Raw genomic sequence first — 19,803 nt, 5'->3', positions numbered from 1 at the left:
TTTGACTCATTTTTCCCACTTCTTTTCCATCGCTTTTGTGCAATTTAGACATTGTTCAGGAGTTTGCGTGTCTATTTCTTCTATTTTTGTGGTCACGATGTCAAAAGGATTTTGGCCCTGGCATGGCTTGATTTGCATTTTGTTTGCATGTTAACAAGTCAGGTGTCTCAAGTGCCAGGAATCTAGAGAAAAGAGGGCTCCCCTTTTTGTTTTTCACCAGCTGCATGGGAAGACTAGACAGCATAGGAAAATGAGAGACTGATATTTACCTTGTTTGTTTAGAATATGTATCCTATGTGTTTCTTGATGACCCAGATGAAGGCCACAAGTAAAACTGTGCTGGTCTAACTAAGTTTTCTATTTACATCGCTGGGCTGCACAGCGGTGCAGGGGTTAGAACTGCTGCTTCACAACAAGATGGATCTAGGTTTGCTCCCTAGTCAGGGTGTGGAGTTTGCATGTTCTCCCTGTGCATGTGTGGGTTCTCCAGGTACTCTGGCTTCCTCCCACCACTGAAGACATGCTTGTTAGGAGAACTGGTGACTCTGAATTAGGTGTGAGTGCGAGCTATCCTAGTTGTCCTTCTTTATATTTCAGCGACCAGTCCAGGGTGTACCCCACCTCTTGCCCAATGACAGCTGGGATAGACTCCAGCCACCCGTGACCTCGAACAGGATAAGGATGGATGGACTCCTACATCAGTAGAATATACTACAAGCAAGAAAAACACAGTGGAAGTACACCTCCAGTTTGTGTTTTTCAAAGTAAAAGCCTCATTTAGCATTTCCTCAAAGAAAATCCCCTTGGTTTTGCAGACTGCTTTTACTGTGAATTCTTCCCCTCCTCAGTTCTTCTATACAATCAATAAAGTCAGTTGTAGGATGATGTATTTATGTAATCATATGAAGACAGTTGGGACTGTAAAGGCAGGGAGACATAGCTAACATGTAGCACACAAGCTGCATGTTGGCTACATCATGATGCGTGCTGGATCAGACATGCACGTGCAGATGCATGCAGCAAAACATGCAATACTATTACATATTTACTGATTATACTGTAGCGCATTTTCCCACCTCTAACCTCCGTGGGGGGGGGGGGGTCGCAGCAAGGGTTACATTGGTAACTAAAACACTTGAAGTTTAAGACTGTATTACAGCTAGTCTATGGTTTTACAAAGCAGGGGTTTTGTTCAGGAACTGTTTCAGAAAACCAGGCTGCAAACCTGTACTTTAATAAGGAGAACTGATTTAATTTGCGAGTATCAGCTCCTTCAGAAAAAGGCCAGAGTTTTATTCACTGTCAGTCAGCAGGTTGGTACAGCCATGCTTGGAGCTCTCAAATACAATCACCACATAATGCAATCCAAAGAAATGACTTTGTTTTTCCCAAACAGAGTGCATCTGCCATGTTTGATCGAATCAAATGTCAACTGTCTTGTTTTATGTTTGTTTCTAAATCAGACTGTCAAAATAAGATAAGAGGAACAGGACAGACTCAGTGTTCTTTCCACTGAAAACATTGTTTATGTGCATGTATTTGCCAAATTTATCAGCATATCAGATATCCACAGAATTAAACCGGACCTCATTTAATATAGTATCGACAGTTTGTTCAAGTCTGGACTAACAGATCTGGTCTGATTCCCTCACGCTAAACAGTTTGGACCATGACTAACTCAAAGCTCTGATCAGAGAACAAATCTCATTAATCTTAAGTCTAAATCTCTGAGATAGAGTCAAGCTCCTAAATAAATCAATCAGTGGTCTAGTGAAGAGTAAAGATGGGCTTTAAGAGGGGACACAGCTGGATCTTTTCACGTGCTGTCACTTTTCATTGAGTTAAAATGTAAAGTTTTAGGACTGAGCTGACTCTAAAGTCCAGATTGCCCGACCTGTGCTTTTGTTTCTTCTGAAAACATGAAATAAAACCAGGAAGTGTTCAGCACAGACCAGATCTCTCTAAATAAAGCCAAACATCTGTAGAGAAAAACATCCACGTCAGACAGATGCTCAGGTATTTGTTTTAATAACAGAGAAGTGCTGACTGTCAAACACTCCTGAATCTCTTCTGTTGATAAACTGAAGACCAGTTCTCCTTCTTTGTTTTTTTTTATTTTTACAGCTGACCCTCCTGGCTTGAACACTGCAGACTGAGAAAACCATCTCCTGCCAAATTCTGCTTTCAGTGACAGCTTTAAATCTCACTCTTCAGCCTGCCAAATAAAAACACTCCTCCTCTGCCACCAAAAACACCAAATGCTGCTTCAGATTCCTCCGATTTAAACCTCCTCTTCCTCCTGCTTGGTACCAAGACGCCGATGCCAAGCAGCACCTTCCTCTGATGGGTCAAAAGTCACCTAAAAAATCACTAATGAAATCCACTTCACACCAACTCCCACAGAGCAGTCTGACACACTTTATGATTAAAAAACCAATGGTGTGAAGCCAGGAAGTAGTCAGGACTAAATCAAACAGAACAAACACCTGCTGGTTATCTGGATCTGGCAGGTGGAAAACTCCTGGACAGTAAAAAGGCAGCAGTGGGCCAAAAAGAGAGGTAGGTTTCCTCCCTTTTATTTTCAAAAGCTAATCAGTTCATCCCAGAGTCGGAGTGAACATTTGTACAGAGTTAGAAGAAAATCCTTCAATGCTTTCTGAGATATTGCAGTAACAATCAATGGATGAACATGAGGCCCAAAGACCTTGACCTCAGTTTTATAATCTCCAAATTCTACTCAGTTCATCCTCGAGTCGAGTAGAAATTATGCAAAGTGTTCTTGAGTTATCACTATCAAAATTAAGGCATTATTTCGATCGTCAGAGCTGATGTTTGTGCAAAATTTGAAGACAATCCCTCAAGCATTCTTAACTCTTTGGACGCCAGAGTTTTTTTCAAGAAAATATTCAATTTTGATATCAAGATTTCAAAAGGCTTTAGCTTGAAAGTGGTTGGAGACAAAGGCAAACTGTAATTGAGAAAAATCTTCAGTATGACCCAAAGTTTGTGATGGGGGTAAATTCACTCATCTAAATTGCATATTCTGACATCACCAGGCAGCCTCCACAGCCATTTTCTCCCACGGCTTCTAACGTGGCTGTCCCTACCTCCGCTGTGTTTTTCATTCCCTACCTCCATCACTATTCACGGTGTTTTGATACCCTGACCATGTCCCCTCCCGCCCCGGCCACGGTGAGGCAAAGCATCGACCTCAGTGTGTGCTGCTTGTGGACTATCATGGGGCACGGACGCGCTGTTGTTGCTCACCCATGGTTTCACCAGACGACTGAACGTCATGTCAGAGGGAGAATATTCCCCTCTATTCCTTCCGGCACTGTGAGTATTCTCACTACAATTCTCTCCATTATGCTCTGACTACAATCACCGCTTTATCGTCTCCTTGATGGGGGGGTCTTTCAAAACTCTCTCTCTCCAAAACTTTGACTTGAAACACACCCACAAATGCTGCTGGGATTGAAGTTACTCATGTCCGCCCTCTCCTGGTGTAAAGTAGTAACAACATTAGGCACCATATTTGCAGCTAGAGCCTGTTTTAATTCAGCAATGTTGATTGTCGCAATTTTGCAACTTTAACGTTTAAAGGGTTAAGACCCCCACATAACCCCCACACTGATTAAACATATGCTAACTGCTATTTTTGTTTTGTCAGAAAAAATTGTTTTGTTTTGTCCTTATAATCTGCATGCTTTTGTTATCAGATGCTTTAGCTTGGCAGGCTTCATGGCTTTATTTGCAAACACATGAAGAGACACAACACATTTTGGTCTTCTGTCGCTGTCCTCAGTAAAACCAAACTCAAGGTTGCTGTAATCATATTTTCTCAGTTTAGCTGGCTTGGGCCTAGCACCACTTGATGAAGTGGACACGTTTAAATATTTATCCATTGTTGCTAGCTGGACCTGCACACCAAATGTGTCCTGAGCAAAGTGACTGATGCTTGACCAGTGATTGATTTACGTGACATGTCACAGTCATATCTATATTTTCATTGACCTAAAATGGACTTATGTGGGAATCATTGGTTTAGTATGGTTTTTTCATGGCTTTGTAGTTCCTATATGTATTTATTTGCTTTTTAATGACATGACATTGTTTCAATAATTCCATTGAACTATTTCGTGGAACCCCAAGCTGTGGCTCATGGACCCCCAGGGGTCCCTGGACCACCGTTTGAGATCCACAGCTCTAGAAGAGCTTCCATGGATAGGCATGGATAGCGTCACTGGAACAGCACAGTGGCTGGTTTTAATGACGAAAAAAGGAAGTGGCTAGGATTTATGGTTCAGTAGTTACTGAACTTTTTATAACCTTGTATAACCAAAGTTCAAAGAAGATTTTTAAAGTGCTCTCAAGATAATGAATTGACAAGAAAGGGGTGAACATTAGGCATTAGACATAGGTTGACATTTTGCCCAATGACCTTCAAGATCTAATCTAGTCAGTTCATCATCAAGGGCGAGTGGTGTAAGTGCAAAGTTTGAAGAAAAAATCCCTCAAAGTGTTTGTGAGTTCACAATCATGGTGGGATCATGTTCATCCCTTAACATGACCTCATCTTTTGCCCAATGAAATTCAAATCTTCTTTGTTTATTCTTGTGTCAGATTTGACTTTTGTGCAAAGTTAGAAGAACTTTCCTCAAAACTTTCTTGAGATATTATGTCCACAAACATGGCTCAGATGGATAGCTGGAATGAGAGACAGCGGGGAAACACAATGGCTTGGGCCCGCTGGCTGTAGTCAGTGATCAAAATCAATTTAAATAAAAATTTTTGTAACAGTCGATGTGAGAGGTTGTCAGATGTTGCTATGTGACTGAGATGAAAAATGGGATAGCCACAAAAATGGGATAAGGTAGACAGGAGGGGGCAAAATAGGCAGTTAAAAAAATGGTCAAAAGCGGTTATAAAGTGCCAGAAATTGGTTGTAAAGGCTAAAAATAAGGTCAAAAGTGGTTAAAAATGGCTTTAAATGGGTTATAGAGGCATAAAAAATATACAAAAGCATTAAAAATGGGTTACTAGTGGTTACAGAGTGGCAACAATTTGGTTAAAAGTGGCAAAAGATGGGATAAGACAGGCAAAATGGGCTGGGAATAAATGGTGAAAAGCAGCTCAAAAGTGGCAAAAAATCTGTTAAAATAGACAACAATGGGAAAGTAGCAGAAAAAAATGTGATACTGAAAGCAAAAAGTGCCAAAACAGGCAGGAACAAATGATTGTAGGTGATTAAAAAGTGCCAGATATGGGTTACAGAGAAAAAAAAATATGCAAAAAGGCTGCAAAAATGGGTTCAACTTGGAGAATAGTTCAAGTAAGTTCAGATATGCTTTATATTTTGCAAAATGTCATTGTGCACACTTTATTTCATGTCTCTTCTCTGTATTCCTGGACTGAAACTCCTGGATTGTAAAGTTGTTAAATTCTCCTTCTTCAGCCTTCAGTTGATGAAATGGGTCAAAAATGGGGATTGAGCTTAAACCAGGAGCCAACAGCTCCAAAGTAATCCGTAATCACTGACCTTGTTTGTGTTTTCACCTTTGGCCTCAATCAGAGTCCAGATCTTATCAGGATTAACCAATCAGAGCACAGCGGGCAGCTGATTGAGCCAATCACAGGCAACAATCAGCTTTTGAAATTTTTGTGTCAGAGAAGTTTCGCTCCTTTATTCAATGAAACACACAGATTTTAACACAAACACTCGCTCAGTAGGAGTGTTTCGCTGCAGGTTATCCATTCATATTTTATTTCATAATTTTAATATCAAAGTTAACAGAGGCAGAATTTGGTTTCCTTTCTGCTGAGAAGATTATCGGGGTGTGAGTGGGGATGGGGGTTATGGTGAAGGTCTTTAACACAGATTAACAGGTCAACCAGTTTACTGCCAATGACCCAATTTAGGAACAATCATGAAGTTTAAACTACAGTAAAGAGCAATGCTGTCAGCTTTACTGATGAAGGAGAGATTTCACTACCATCACTGTGACTGTTGTAGGATGCGTCTGGAAAACAGGCGTGAAAAGAAATAGACAGAAAGCTCGTCTCATCGGTCTTTAAACCACAGAAGAAGAAGACAAAGAGGAAGAAGACAAAGAGGAAGACGAGGAGTGATGATAACCATTATAAACAGAGAGGAAAACAGAGCGTCTAATTACCCAGAAAGCATTGTGACAGAAGGAGAGCTCTTTGTGGCGATAACAGAAAACAGACGACAGACACATGAGAAGAAGCTTCAAACCGTTCTGGGACGGCTGTTTCATCTGCAGCGGGATGTGACCCAATTATAGGACGACGTCGACCACCAAAGAAGAAGAAACGCATCACATCGTCTTCTTCTTCTCCCTTTCAAACTTGAGATTACAGCGAGCGACGAGCCGAGGCTTCTGCTCGCCGCTCTCTCAGGAAATGATCAAATTAATTTCAGAACAGAGGCTTTATTTCTTCTCACGGCGTCCTAACATGATGAGACATTAAACTTCCACCCGGTTACACTGATCCTAACTCAGCTCAGAGAATAAGAGCATTAAATCACGATTCAGCTGAGGATGATAAATAAAAATCAGATGATGGCTGAGTCTCATGGAGCAGGCCTGGGACTGTTAGTAGCATTTTATTGACTCATATGAGATGATTGTAGGACTACAGACTTTTACATGGGGCAATGGTCATACCCCATAGACATCAGTGCCCCAAGGACAGCCTTTTTTATTTTACTTTTCAAAATGAAGACACTCTATTAGCTACAGTTTTTCAATGAGAAAACCACTTTTGTAAACTGTAAGCCCAAACGAACTGAGCCAAAGAGGAAATGACCATTTGTTTAGGAACACGCACCCCAAATAGTGCGGTGTGAAAGAACCACCCACAGCAGTGTGAGTGGTGCCTGATACAGGCTCTACAGCTAAACGTAGGGAGACAGTCTGATGTTTTTGCCTCCTTTGATGCCCCCTTCCTAATTGATGTTTTACACATTTGCTACAGTAAAAAGTTTGAGATCACAAAACAAATTTTAATATCAAACAAGGAAAACCTAGGTAAATACAAAAAACAGTTTTTAAATGGTGACTTCATTTTAAAGGGAAGCAAGCCAACCAAATATACCTGACCCTATGAGAAAAAGTAATCACCCCGCTTTTTCTAATCATAAATTAACTTTGATTGACCATGTTTTTTGGAATGCTTAGTTTAATTTCACCAGCCACAGCCAGGCCTGATTACTGCCAGACCTTTTGAATCCAGAAATCCCTGAAACAGAACCTGTCTGACGAGGTGAAGTAGGCTCTAAGATCTCCAACACATCATGGTGCCATCAAAAGACACTAAAGAACAGAGGAGGAACAAAGTCATTGGCATCCATTCAGCTGGAAAAGGTTACAAAGACATTTCTAAGGCTTTGGGACTCCACTGAACCACAGTGAGAGCCGTTATCCACAAATGGAGAAAACTGGGAACATTGGTGAACCTTCCCAGGAGTGGACGTCCTACCAAAATGACTCAAAGAGCACATCGATGACTCATCCAGGACATCTAGAAGGACATCTAAAGATCTGCAGGCCTTACTTGACTCAGCTAAGGTCAGAGTTCATGACTCACCAATGAGAAAGAAACTGGGCAAAAATGGCATCTTGGGAGAGTTCCAAGACCAGAACCACTGTTGCCCAAGAAGAACACAAAAGCTCATCGCTCATTTGACAAAAAACATGTTGATGATCCTCAAGACTATCGGGAAATATCCTGTGGAATGACAAGACAAGATTTGAAGATCGAACAAACAGTAAACATGACAGTGGTAATGTGATGGTCTGGGGCTGCTTTGCTGCTTCAGGACCTGGACCATTCGTCATAATCAATGGAACCATGAATTCTGCTCCCAACCAGAAAATCCTGAAGGAGAATGTCCGGTCATCAGTTCATGACCTCAAGCTCAAGCGCAGCAGAACAATGATCCCAAACACACCAGCAAGTCTGCTTCTGAATGGCTTGAAAAAACAAATATAGATTTCGGAGTGGCCTAGTCAAAGTCTGGACTTAAATCTGGCAATTCATGCTAGAAAACCCTCAAATCTGGCTGAATGGAAACAATTCTGCAAAGAGGAGTGGCCCAAAACTTCTCCTTGCTAATGTTAAAGACTCACTGCCAGTTGATGTTAATGCTTGCCAGCAGTTATTGCTGCCAAGGGTGGAACAACCAGTCATTAGGTTTAGGGGCAATGACTGTTTCACACAACGCCAGGTATGTTTGGAAATATTATAGTACCATATCCTAGTACGTCAAATCTTATTGTTTCAATATCATACCTGAGCTATCCAACCACATATCAAAATATATTTTACTTATTATACAGGGCAAGAATATATCATTTTTAGGCATCACTAGGTAGATCCATCTTGCAAAGCTACAAGCTGGCATGCCTGTTCCTGGTTAGAAAATCACCAATCAGAGTAATATTTAAGGAAAAAGATTTGGTAACTAAGGTTGTGGTTTAGTTAAAGTGACTGCAAGCCTGTAAACAACGGCTGCTGGTAGAGAGATTGGCTTGGATGCAGCTACAGCAAAAGTTTCATCAGAACTGGAAACATTTATTTATTAAAGAAGAGCAAAGAGCCACACTGAAGGTTCTTCTTGTTGGAGATGTTTCTGCTCATCTCCTGACCAGCCTCCGCAGCAGAGGTAGCCTCAGATCTGGCTGTGGAGTCACACTGAATACATCTAATACAGCTTGTTCCATCTTTTTTGTCAATTCAACATCGATTTAAAACCACCAGTCGAATCTTTTCTCCTCAGCTGAAGCTCCCATCAGTCCTTCAAACCTCCTGAACAAACTCTGCTCCTAAATCCAGAGAAGAAAGAGCCGAGAAACCGCGCTCTGCCATATCTCAGAGATATTCCTCCGACTCTAAAGCTCCCTCATCTCTATCTGCCGCTTCTCGGCTGTCACTCTGATAAAAAAGCAGATAAACTGAAGCGACAAACGGACGCAGACAGACGTAGGAGCGCACACATTCAGAGGAGAGAAGAAGAAAGTGAAAGAGTAGCGAGGAGGCAGATATCAAAGCTGCTCTCAGCGGGCGTCTGACGAGCCGATGTTAAAAATAGGAGGCAGGTCGCTGTTAAGACGAGCAGACGCTGCTCCCATCAAACTACATCTCTCCTTCAGTGAGAGCCAGCAATGTGCCATTATGGGGTCTGTTTCAGGAGGAGACTCTTCATCACCACAATGAGAGGAGAAATGAAGACGGCTGAAGAATCTTTGTCCAAACTTCCAACATGCAGAGATCCTTCATTCTCAAAAGATACATACATAAATACAATCAAATCTGGGAATGTGTCAGCACTAGATTTTCAGAGAGGGTGTGGAGGTAAAGAGGAGGAAGAGTACGCTCCTGTAGCCTGATGATGACCCCACAGAAGCTGAGATTTTAAAACAGTGACATGCAAAAACATCAGGCTGTTAAAACCACACCTCGCTGTCCCAGATAAAACCCACACACAGATAAACACAGGTCTGAGGAGAGCTCTATTTAAACCTGAGGAAGAAACAGGCTCAAATCTGTTCTCCTAAACCTCAGTGAGGGGTTTTATTCAGTAACAACATCCTGGCTTTCAGGAGAAATCTTCACTTCCAACAAATGTCCTATTTTCTCCTATTTATAGGAGCGTACCAGCGTCGAGAAAAGAGCTTCAATCATGTCACAACTCAGAAATTCATCCCTTCATAGAAACACTCTAATTTAGATCTATTGTACACATGTATACAAAGGAATCTTATTCTAGTCTTGGAATCTGTGACACTGTAGGATCCAAAATCTTACTCTGAGACTAAAAACTCACTTACTGAGAAATTGTCTTTAGATGTGAGAGGGTGCCAGATGTTGCTGTCCCAAAGTGATGAAGAAGTAGGATAGGAAAAACAAAGGGATGAGGAAGGCACAAGGGGAAAAAAGGCAGTAAAAATTGTCAAAAGTGGTTAAAAAGTGTAGGAAATGGGATGTAGAGGCAGTAAATATGCAAAAAGCTGCAACAATGGGTTCAGAGTGTCTACAGAGTGGCAAAGAATGGGTCAAAGAGGCAAAAAATGGGATAAGACAGGCAAAATGGGCTGGGGAAAAGTGGTGAAAAGCAGTTAAAAAGTGGCAAACATGGGTTAAAATAAACAAAAATGGGATAGCAGTTTTTTTTTAGCAAGTGCTAAAAAAGGAAGCAACAAATGAGAGCAGGTAGTTTCAGAGTGCCAGAAATGGGTTATAGAGGCAAAAACTTGCAAAAGGTAACCAATTTTAACCCATTTTTGGGTTAAAATTGGTTACCAAGTGGCAAAGATTGGGTAAAATGGAAAATAAATAAGATAAGACAGGCAAAATGGGCTAGGGGAAAATGGTGAAAAGCATTTAAAAAGTGGCACAGATAAGTGAAATGAAACATTCTCTTATAGGAAGCGTTTCTCTTGTTTAAATAAAGAATGTCGTCCAGTTACGATAAAACTGCCACTACAGTACAGATACATCTGAGCTAAATGCTACACAGGTGTTAGCGGTTGTACAAACAAGCTTATAGTACAACTGAACCCCATTCATAACAATCACAGACTCACGCTGAAGCAGGTCAGGAGAAAAGTAAAAACATCTTCTTTGCTCTTCATTTCTGGTCAAACTGCTGCTACGTTGTAGCTACATCCAAGCTAAACACTACACCAGCAGCAGCCATTACTACCCTCTCTCAGTGCAACCAAACCCGGCCTGTAGCTACCGCCTCATTCTCCTCAAACGCCGCTGATTGGTCCGGTCAGTTCTCAGACCCGCCCCAATCATTTCAGACCAGAGCTCTGCAAGATGGATCTGCCTGATGACAGACATGGAGTCTGGGTAATCCATCTGCTCTGTAAGGGTAGAACATATGTGCAGACATTCTTATTTCACAGGACTCTCTTTGCATTAATATTCTATTTTTCACAAGTGTCTTCAATTTCCATGAACATATTTCACACTCACAGTCCACACGCATCCTTACTTTCCAAGAAAAACATTTAACTAAAACTGATAAGAAATAACCATAATAATAACAGAAAGTAAAGACGGTTGTCTGATCAGATATGGAGGCCTTAAACTCTGACATTTCCCACACAGCTAGATCAAACAGAGCACTCTCTCTCAGGTTATAACCTGTCTCATCAGTAACACACCTTTAAGAATATGAAGCGTCTTATTATCTAGAGCAGGAAGCAGAAGCAGCTGATAATGTGTCACAGACAACCTGCTGTTTTAATGAGTCGCTTAAATGAGTTTATTAATGAGCTGATTAGAAAACGCTCTTCTGTGAGAAGTCTCAGTCTGAACAGGAAACCGATCAGAGGTCTGCCCCTGATGCAGGTAACACGTAGAGGGATCAAGGCCGCCCATGGAGGGATAAAGGGGAGAGCCTTCTGGGGCCCAGCCAAATGGGGGACAAATGGAGGTAAGGAAAATCCTGGTCCATTGTAAATTAAAGTCTATGATAACCATATTTAATATTTAACCTGAATAATAAGAAAGGATAAGAAAGGCAAAAACAGATAGTGGAAAATGGTGAAAAGCGGATAAAAAATAGCAAATATTGGTTAGAAGTGGCAAAGAGGGCAAAAAGTGGGAAAAAAATGGTAAAACGTGACAAAAATGGGCTACCAAGGCAAAATGGGCAAAATAGTCAGGCAAAAAGATGGTGAAAAGTGGTTAAAAAGTGCCATAAATCAGCTACAGAGTCAAAAATATGCAAAAAGCTGCATTAATGGGTTTAAAGAGGGAAAAAACGTGGTAAAGAGTGGCAAACGAAGGGATTGAGAGGCAAAAATTGGCTGGGAAAAATGGTGAAAAGAAGTTAAAAAATGGCAAAAGTGGGTTAAAAATGGGAAACAACAGGCAAAAAGTGGTAAAAAAATGGGTTAAAAGTGGTTACAGAGTGGCAAAAATTGGGTAAAAGTGGCAAAAAATAGAATAACAGGCAACAGTGGGCTGGGGGAAATGGTGAAAAGCAGTTAAAAAGTGACAAAAAATGGTTAGGAAACAAAAAAAAATGGATAACAGCAGGGAAAAATGAGATAATTAAGGCAAAAGCTGGCAAAAAAGGCTAAACAAATGATGGAAAGTGGTTAAAAAGTGCCAGAAATGGCTAACAGAGGCAATAATAATAATAATAATAATAAAAATGAGGGGCATATTTGCTTGGTTTTTAAGGGGCCCAGCTAATTCTGTGGGAAGGCCTGAGAAGAACTCACACCTAAGGACGTCATGAAGCAAACGCATACAAGACATGAAGCAGATATAATATAATCACAGCTACAGCCTGGAGGTTATAAGGCTCAGACTTTTGTCTAAATGCGTTACCAGACCTGAGTCAGATTTCCTGAGGTTAAACCAGAAATGAGGACTCCTTCATTAGAGACACTACAAGGTTTTAACACTCAGCATGTGAGTATTATTGTTCAACAGAGGAGCATGTTGCCTGCAGAAGCCTGGGATAAATCTGCTTGTTTTCACTCAGGGTCGCTCACTGAGAGCCGTCTTTGTAAAGTCCACTAGATCCTTTTCTATCATGGCTTTGTCCAGCAACAACATCAGAGAGAGGAGATCTGCTGCCTTTGAGTCCTGTTCAAAGCTCTTCAGTGGAGGTGAAGTGCTCCGATAACACAACCCTTCAGACAGTAAAAAAAGAGTCCATGTCTTCTTTCATTTAGAGCGAGCAGCACTTTTATAAAACAACCTGCAATGATGAAAAATAGATGATACAGCAGGGGAACGGTAAAGCTTTACATGCTGAGTCTATTTTTAACATCCAGCATGTAAGACAGCGCTGCTGTAGGTGGTGTGTGTGTCATTGTCAGAGACAATGCATGCATCACATTAAAAGAGATCACGCATATGCGCACATGTGTATGAACCACGACCCAAGATCTTCAACAAGCTTGTGATGATGCCACACTGAAGTGTGCATGAGAGTGAGAGACGTTTCCAGAAGTCAGTGCGGTTTGAAGTTTTTTTTTTTCTCTCCCGTGGCGTTGTTAAGCTCCAACATCTCCTAGGCACAGTTATAAAGAGTCACAAAGTCACGACACGTGAACATTTAATCATAATTCGAAAAATATACTGTACTGTGCAGACGTTTTAGGCATGTTCTGGCCAAAAACTGAGGCTGAAGTAAGGCGTAGATTTGACGGGTATGCAGCCTTAGTGCACCGGGAAGGAGGATTGGCACAACCCTGGTCTTGCTCTGGATGTCCTTACATATTTCCAATGTTGAGAAATTAAGTCAACACTTTTAGGGTGGAGTAAGGGATGGATGTGGTGAGTAAGCACGGCCCAGGGTACTGCACAGGCAGGTTTGGCTGTCCAGCGTCGCACATGTACATTGACATGTGCCGTTTGACTCTGGCTACCCCCAAACCCCATCTCAAGCCTGGGTTGTGGTATATCCGACCCATGATGAATCCTTGATGAGTCTCTCCGATGCTTTAAACTTATGCAAGTCTGTCTATTATTTGTGTCTTTTTCTTCTGCAATAACCTGATGGTCAGTGCTTGAATATTCAAACATTGTTTCCTCTATCATGGAAAGGAGGTCTCCTCCAGAGTATTTCAACCACCAAACACTTCTTTCCTGCAGTCTGATGTATTTTATAGAGCAAATGTGTGCATTTTCTGCCCCACTTTGGAAGTATGATTTGTGTCCTTGTGTTTTTAATCCATTTTAGCACAATGATATTTATTCAAAACATGTCAAGTCCTACAGCTGAAGCATTATACAAGTAGCATGGTCATAAATAAGTTCATATGGCAGTATTTGATCGAGACACAGGGTTCTATTCTTACTGCGGCTGCTATAATGTTTGTTTTAGGAATTTAAAAAATCAGTGAAATTACACCCACACCTGCCCATTGTGTGCTGAGAATGAGAGGAGAGCTAGAGCTGCATGCCTGTATCAGTTTAAACACCATGCATGTAAATAAATTTAATGTACTCAATGATTTCTGTGTCAAACATTTTTCCAACAATGATCAAAGTCCAAACAATGCATAAAAAAGACTCCTGTATCCAACCTCCTGAGGTCTAAGGGTAGTTCATTCATTTTTACACTATTTGTTTAATTCTTCTTTTTAAGGTACTTTCAAATAACTGAATACCCAAGTGTTTCATATCAATATTTTCAGGACAATCTCAGCTTTATCCAGACCGAGGCCCATTTTTGTCTCAGAGGATTCTATAAAGAATTATTTTAGCCCAAATGCTGAATTTTGAAATCCAATCTTTGAAAATTGTTGAATCTGTTGTGAAAGCACACCTTCACTCATGTGGACAAATTGTTTTGATGCTTGAAATAAAAAAAAGCTGAAAATAGGAAAAATTGGATACAAGTGGCAATGATTGGCAGTAAATAGGAGGGAAATGTGGTCACAAACTGGCATATATGGGTTTAATTGATAAAAATGGGCTAAGAAAGGCAAAAACGGATAGGGGAAAATGGTGAAAAGCGGTTAAAAAATAGCAAAAATTGATTAGAAGTGGCAAAGAGGGCAAAAAGTGGAAACAAATTGGTAAAACGTGACAAAAATGGGCTACCAAGGCAAAATGGGCAAAATAGTCAGGCAAAACGATGGTGAAAAGTGGTTAAAAAGTGCCATAAATCCACTACAGAGTCAAAAATATGCAAAAAGCCACAAAAATGGGTTTAAAGAGGGGAAAAATGTGGGAAAGAGTGGCGAAAGAAGGTAAAAAAAAGGAAAAAAATTGGCTGGAAAAAAAGGTGAAAAGCAGTTAAAAAGTGGCAAAAGTGGGTTAAAAAAGGGAAACAACAGGCAAAAAGTGGTAAGAATGGATCGATGGGATGAGAGCAGAAAAAAGTGGGTCAAGAAAGGCCTAAAGGGACAAATATGGGAGTGGAATTTGATTTAAAGCAGATAAAAAGTGGGAAAAAATTGGTTAAAAGTGCCAAAAAGTGGCAAGAATGGAAGTTTACCAAAGTCTTGGCTTCCTAAAAGTAGTGGAATATATAAATAAATAACAGAAATTTTGTCATATGCTTTTTCTAGAATAAATTTTAAAAATCCCTCCCGCTTATGGCCTTACTTCTCCGGCAAAAACTGTGATAGGGAGGGCTTTAGTGTTAACAGATTGGCAAAAGTTTACGGACAGAGGTTTCAACCAATGATGCACAGTGAGAGGTTACGTCACGTGCCCGTTGCCCTCTTATTGGCCCTGTAGCTCCTGCTGTGAACCACATGGGATGGCAAGTGAGGGTGGAAGTAAAAGATGAGGTTCTCCATTTACAGAAGTGTTTGACCCGCGTTTCTACGATGAAGTTATTAATAAAAACATAGCGAAAACGCACCGGTGAGTGCTTCGACCTCAGAGTGTTAAAGTATTCTCTTACTGGGACAGGTAATCCTCCTGTGAGGTGGAGACGCCTCCCTGACAGCAAAACTCCTATGGATCAGATATGGGCCACATAAACAGATGTGTCCCACATTTGTGGAGTGAATGACGACCTAGCGTGGCATCGAGACGCGTCTTTTGGCAACCGAACAGTCAGAAAACTACAGCACCAACACCTGCATCTATTAACTCTCTGTGTTTGATATCAAGCTCTCTGAAATGTCACCGCCTGTTTATCCATGCGTGAACGCTTTTCAAGTTCAAACACATCTTTAACCTCAAATCTTCCCGTGAGATTCCAGCATTGCCCCGAGGCATCCTGGGAAAACTCCACAGAAACACACACACAAATCCCCTGGAGCACACACGCGGCACATCCTCTGGTATTTTTTCATTACTGCGATTTTTCATGTCACTACTGCATGAGCACAGAGAGAGTCAGAGTTTGGGTACAGACTACTTCCTGGATTCTCTTCCTGTTTTTCTCTCTCTTATGGAGTCTCAGAGAAGTTCTGTTATCAGCTCTTTTAGTTCATTTAGTTCTTCTCTGACAGAACTTTTATCTCCTCTATAAATAATGGTTTCCTGTGCTGGTTGGCTCAGATACTCTGTTTGTTGCTCTGTGATTAGTCTGAACCTGAACATGGAAGCAGGTCAGCAGGAGGCCGTTAGTCAGACTGTCAGAGTGAATGTATTACAGCAGGATGAACCCCTTTATCCCTCTCTGTCTCTGTGTTGTGTAATGTGTGAAAGCAGGAAGGAACTTTATTCATGAAAGGTTAGAATCAGAGATAAGAGACAGGGAAGACAAACTCAGACAGAATTCCAGCTCTGCTGGACTTAGAACCACAGGAAAACTGGAAACCAAGGCTGTGTGACCTACAGAGTACAAATGTTTATCCTTACAAATAACAGAGTTTACAACACAAAAGAACATAAAAAGATGTGATGCAATAGAATACAAGAGGATACCATCAGACATGGTACAACACATCACAAGACAGTACATCATCAGTTAGCCTAGCTATGCTAGCATTGCTGGAAATGAACAGGAGATACAAAGAGGGGAAAATAGACTGGATTGCGATTGCAATTTAATATGCGATTATTCTTGCTTTAATCTTTTTATTTTCTGACAAATTCAAGCAATAAATAATTTCATAAAGACCATGTGTATTGGAAGCAATCAAATTATTCCTGAAGCAATTAATTCATAGTAGCATGAACCTGAATATGGGGGTGCGACAAGCTTTAAGCTATAAAGGAGGTGGCTGGGGTGGGGGAGGTGAGGCTGGCGACCAGCTGATCGCAGCTGGGGTATGACTTTCGTGAAGTAAAGCTCGGCTTCATCAGTTTTAGATAGAACGAGCTATTTTGGCTAGTATTGCAAATGTGATGTCATTTGCTTTATCATTTTTATGTCGCTCATTTTGATTGAGAAAAACAAACATAAAACACAAAAGGGAGGATTTTGTAAACCATTATAAAAAAAAATTGACACTTGAATGTTTGCATAATGTGCATAAAATCTCTGCCACAGCAAATAAAAGATTTGTTAAACTGTTATTTTGGCACATTTCAAGTTAAAGAAATATTGCAACGTCTGCAATTTGAAAATTGCAGCAGGCCATATTGCGATTTAATCTAGCAGATATGTGGACTTATTTTGGCTTCCAAAACGTTAAAGACAGTACAGACTTAGTCAGGAGTCAAATCGTTTGCTAGATACGCCGTGCGAGAGTGAAATACTCGGACAGTAAAAAGAATCTGCAGGCTATACAACATAGCAATAGCATTACAGCTAATGGCTAACGTGAGCCCGCTGCTACTTGTGCAACCATAATGACACAGTCAGTACTTTGTTTTATTTGTGAAGAGCTGCGCCGTCTTACCCCCAATTTCCATATACAGCATGCATGCCGCAGAACGCCGGCAAATCGTACTGCAAAGCATTTCGTTCCCTCTCTAGTCTATCATTTCCTTAGCCGGCGCTCCAAACCGGCAGCGCCGCGTGCCTGGACCGACACTTCGCTCCGCTTCGTTTCAGATACACTGCAGGTCTATTTCAGCACCGGCTGCTGCCAAACCTCGTAAATTCACTGATGTTCAGAAAGCACCAACCATAGAAGCATAGAACATCCACTTCTTTCAAAATAAAACACAAGGCAGGGACTCCCGATCATAAATCATCATTATATCAACATTACGTCTCATCCTGCAGCGAGAGCAAAGGGTCACCAAGAGGTCAGTGCGTCACAGAGCTACAACGGCGCCATTGACGAATGAAAGTTAACTTGTGAGGACATTTAGCCAAAGAATTTTGCATAAAACTACAGATCCTTTAAGCAAACATGAACCTTTTAACTTCCTAATGTACTCACTCAATGACAAAAGCAATAACATCATGGACTTACACCAGAAAGGATGATAAATTAACCCCAAAGGGTAAAATAGTCCACTGTTGATATATTATTCCCGCATGAACTCGCAGTTCTCCCGTGATCTCTTCCTGCTGATCAGGACTGCGCGCGGCTGCACAAACCCACGGTGCTTCGGTGTGCGGCGTGCATGCTGTAAATGGAAATCGGAGGTTGGTGTTGTTAGGAATGATGGCTTCCATAATATGATAAAAAACTCTGAAGCCTCTTAGGTCATGACCTACCCACATCACAATCCAGCAGTACTTAAGTCTGGACATGAAGACCAGCTTGTCTCCCACAGTCTTCCTCCACAAACTCCCTGACATTAAGCAATAATACACACTACATAACATGAAATATAAAAGATAGGAGTACATTTACCCTGTATTGATTTTTTTAATTCAAAAAAATCCTGCAAGGAATTTATTCTATATCTATTAACTTAAACTTACATAGCCTAGTAGTTATATATATATATAGATATATGTGTACACTATTGAAAAAATGTTACCTTGCTCATGTATCGCGACATGTATCATATCACCAGAATCATGCCATCGCACAGCCCTATGCAGCACTTCTTCAGTCTACTAAATTTGAGCTTTCTAGTCATGCATAAAAAGTCTAATTATTATCGTGATTATTTATTTTAAATACCTGGTTTAGAGCAGAGTAATTGTGCTAACTTCCGGAGAGTTAAGATAATAAAATACAGCAGGTATTCAGCTGACATATCAACAGAAACTGCAAAAACTTGAAGAAATTTTGAAAGAAATGCATCAATAGAGAGTTACTGAAAAACTGTTGAATTCAGAAAAGGTGTCCTACCTTTACTCCAGGACTGACCAATCACAAGCAGCCTCACATGAGAGCCAATCAGTGAGCTGGAAATCTCCAAATCCAGAAGAAAGAAGAAGTCCAAACTCCAAATGATCCAGACCTGATTTAGTCCTTTTGTTTAGTTTATAAACCTGCAGGAAAAAAAAAGAGAAGAAGAAGAAGAGAGTGAGCCAGGAGTGAGTTCAGGTGAGGAGGCTCTGCTTTCATCTTTTTTCAGATGCATTGTGGGATAGGTGCAGGTTTCCCTGAGAACTGGGACACACAGAGATCAGAGTACAGACAACTGGAAGATCAGGTTGATTCTGGAGTCTGTGCAGAAACTCACAGACACAAAGAGGAGGAGGAGGAGGAGGAAGGTTTTGGACCACAGACGGTGATTTCTCTTGTGCATCATACACCAAAGCTTCTGTTTGATGCAGATCTGTGAAATATTTTCAAAGTTTTGTTGTGTATTAACAAAACTCCAGGAAATGTTCTTCTAGAGTTTTTCTCCTCAGAAGTTTGTGACAAAAACAGTTAAAATCAGGGTTACACAGGTCCAAAAGAACCACTGTCTCTACTTTTGTGTGCATTGTTTATCCCTTTCCACCAAGTTTCCTTTTGTGCTTATCTTTTTGATGAATACTGTATAACAGAGCCGGCAGAAATGAATCAAATGTTTGCTGCTGTGGATGAAGAGAAAGTCCAGTTTCTTTACATGACTCGTCTGCAGCTTGAATATCCCTGACAGGAGTCTCGTTTCCTCGCCTCCTGTCACTCTCAAATCACTTTGGTTCAGAAGATTGGCTGTGAAATGGACAGGCGGCTGTGAGGAGAGAGGGATGATGGGTTTTATGTATTCCTGCTGCACCGTTGGAGAGCCCGGGCGAAACACTTTGAAGTCCACAACATGAAGAAAGTAGAAAATCCACAAAGTCGAGGGCAGAATTAAACAAGAGCATTGCTCAGGATTCAGGCCTGAAGCTCTGACTCTGCTCAAACCGAGCCACACTTTCCTCCACTCAAACAGGAACTTTATTACAGCTGGAGTCAAAAACGTAAGCTCAGTTAGCTCCAGATGAAGAGCTCAACCTGCAGGAATGTGTGAAAGGTGAGCCTCATTTCCTCTTATTACACTATTCAGATA

General features: G+C 41.0%; 1 protein-coding gene across 1 annotated transcript in view; it reads right to left on the bottom strand.

Moving 5' to 3' along the window:
• Positions 1–19,803, bottom strand: part of LOC121524338 (semaphorin-6D-like) — a 256,246-nt gene that overhangs the window by 191,502 nt on the left and 44,941 nt on the right. The window contains exon 2 of the mRNA XM_041809680.1: positions 18,666–18,808. The gene's annotated coding sequence lies outside the window, so the exon portion shown is untranslated. The remainder of the gene's footprint in view (positions 1–18,665; positions 18,809–19,803) is intronic.

The sequence above is a fragment of the Cheilinus undulatus genome, linkage group 16 (assembly GCF_018320785.1).
Source record: "Cheilinus undulatus linkage group 16, ASM1832078v1, whole genome shotgun sequence".
NCBI classification, from domain to species: Eukaryota; Metazoa; Chordata; class Actinopteri; order Labriformes; family Labridae; genus Cheilinus; species Cheilinus undulatus.
The sequence above is the reverse complement of the archived record's forward strand: the minus strand, read 5'-3'. Positions and strand labels throughout refer to the sequence as shown.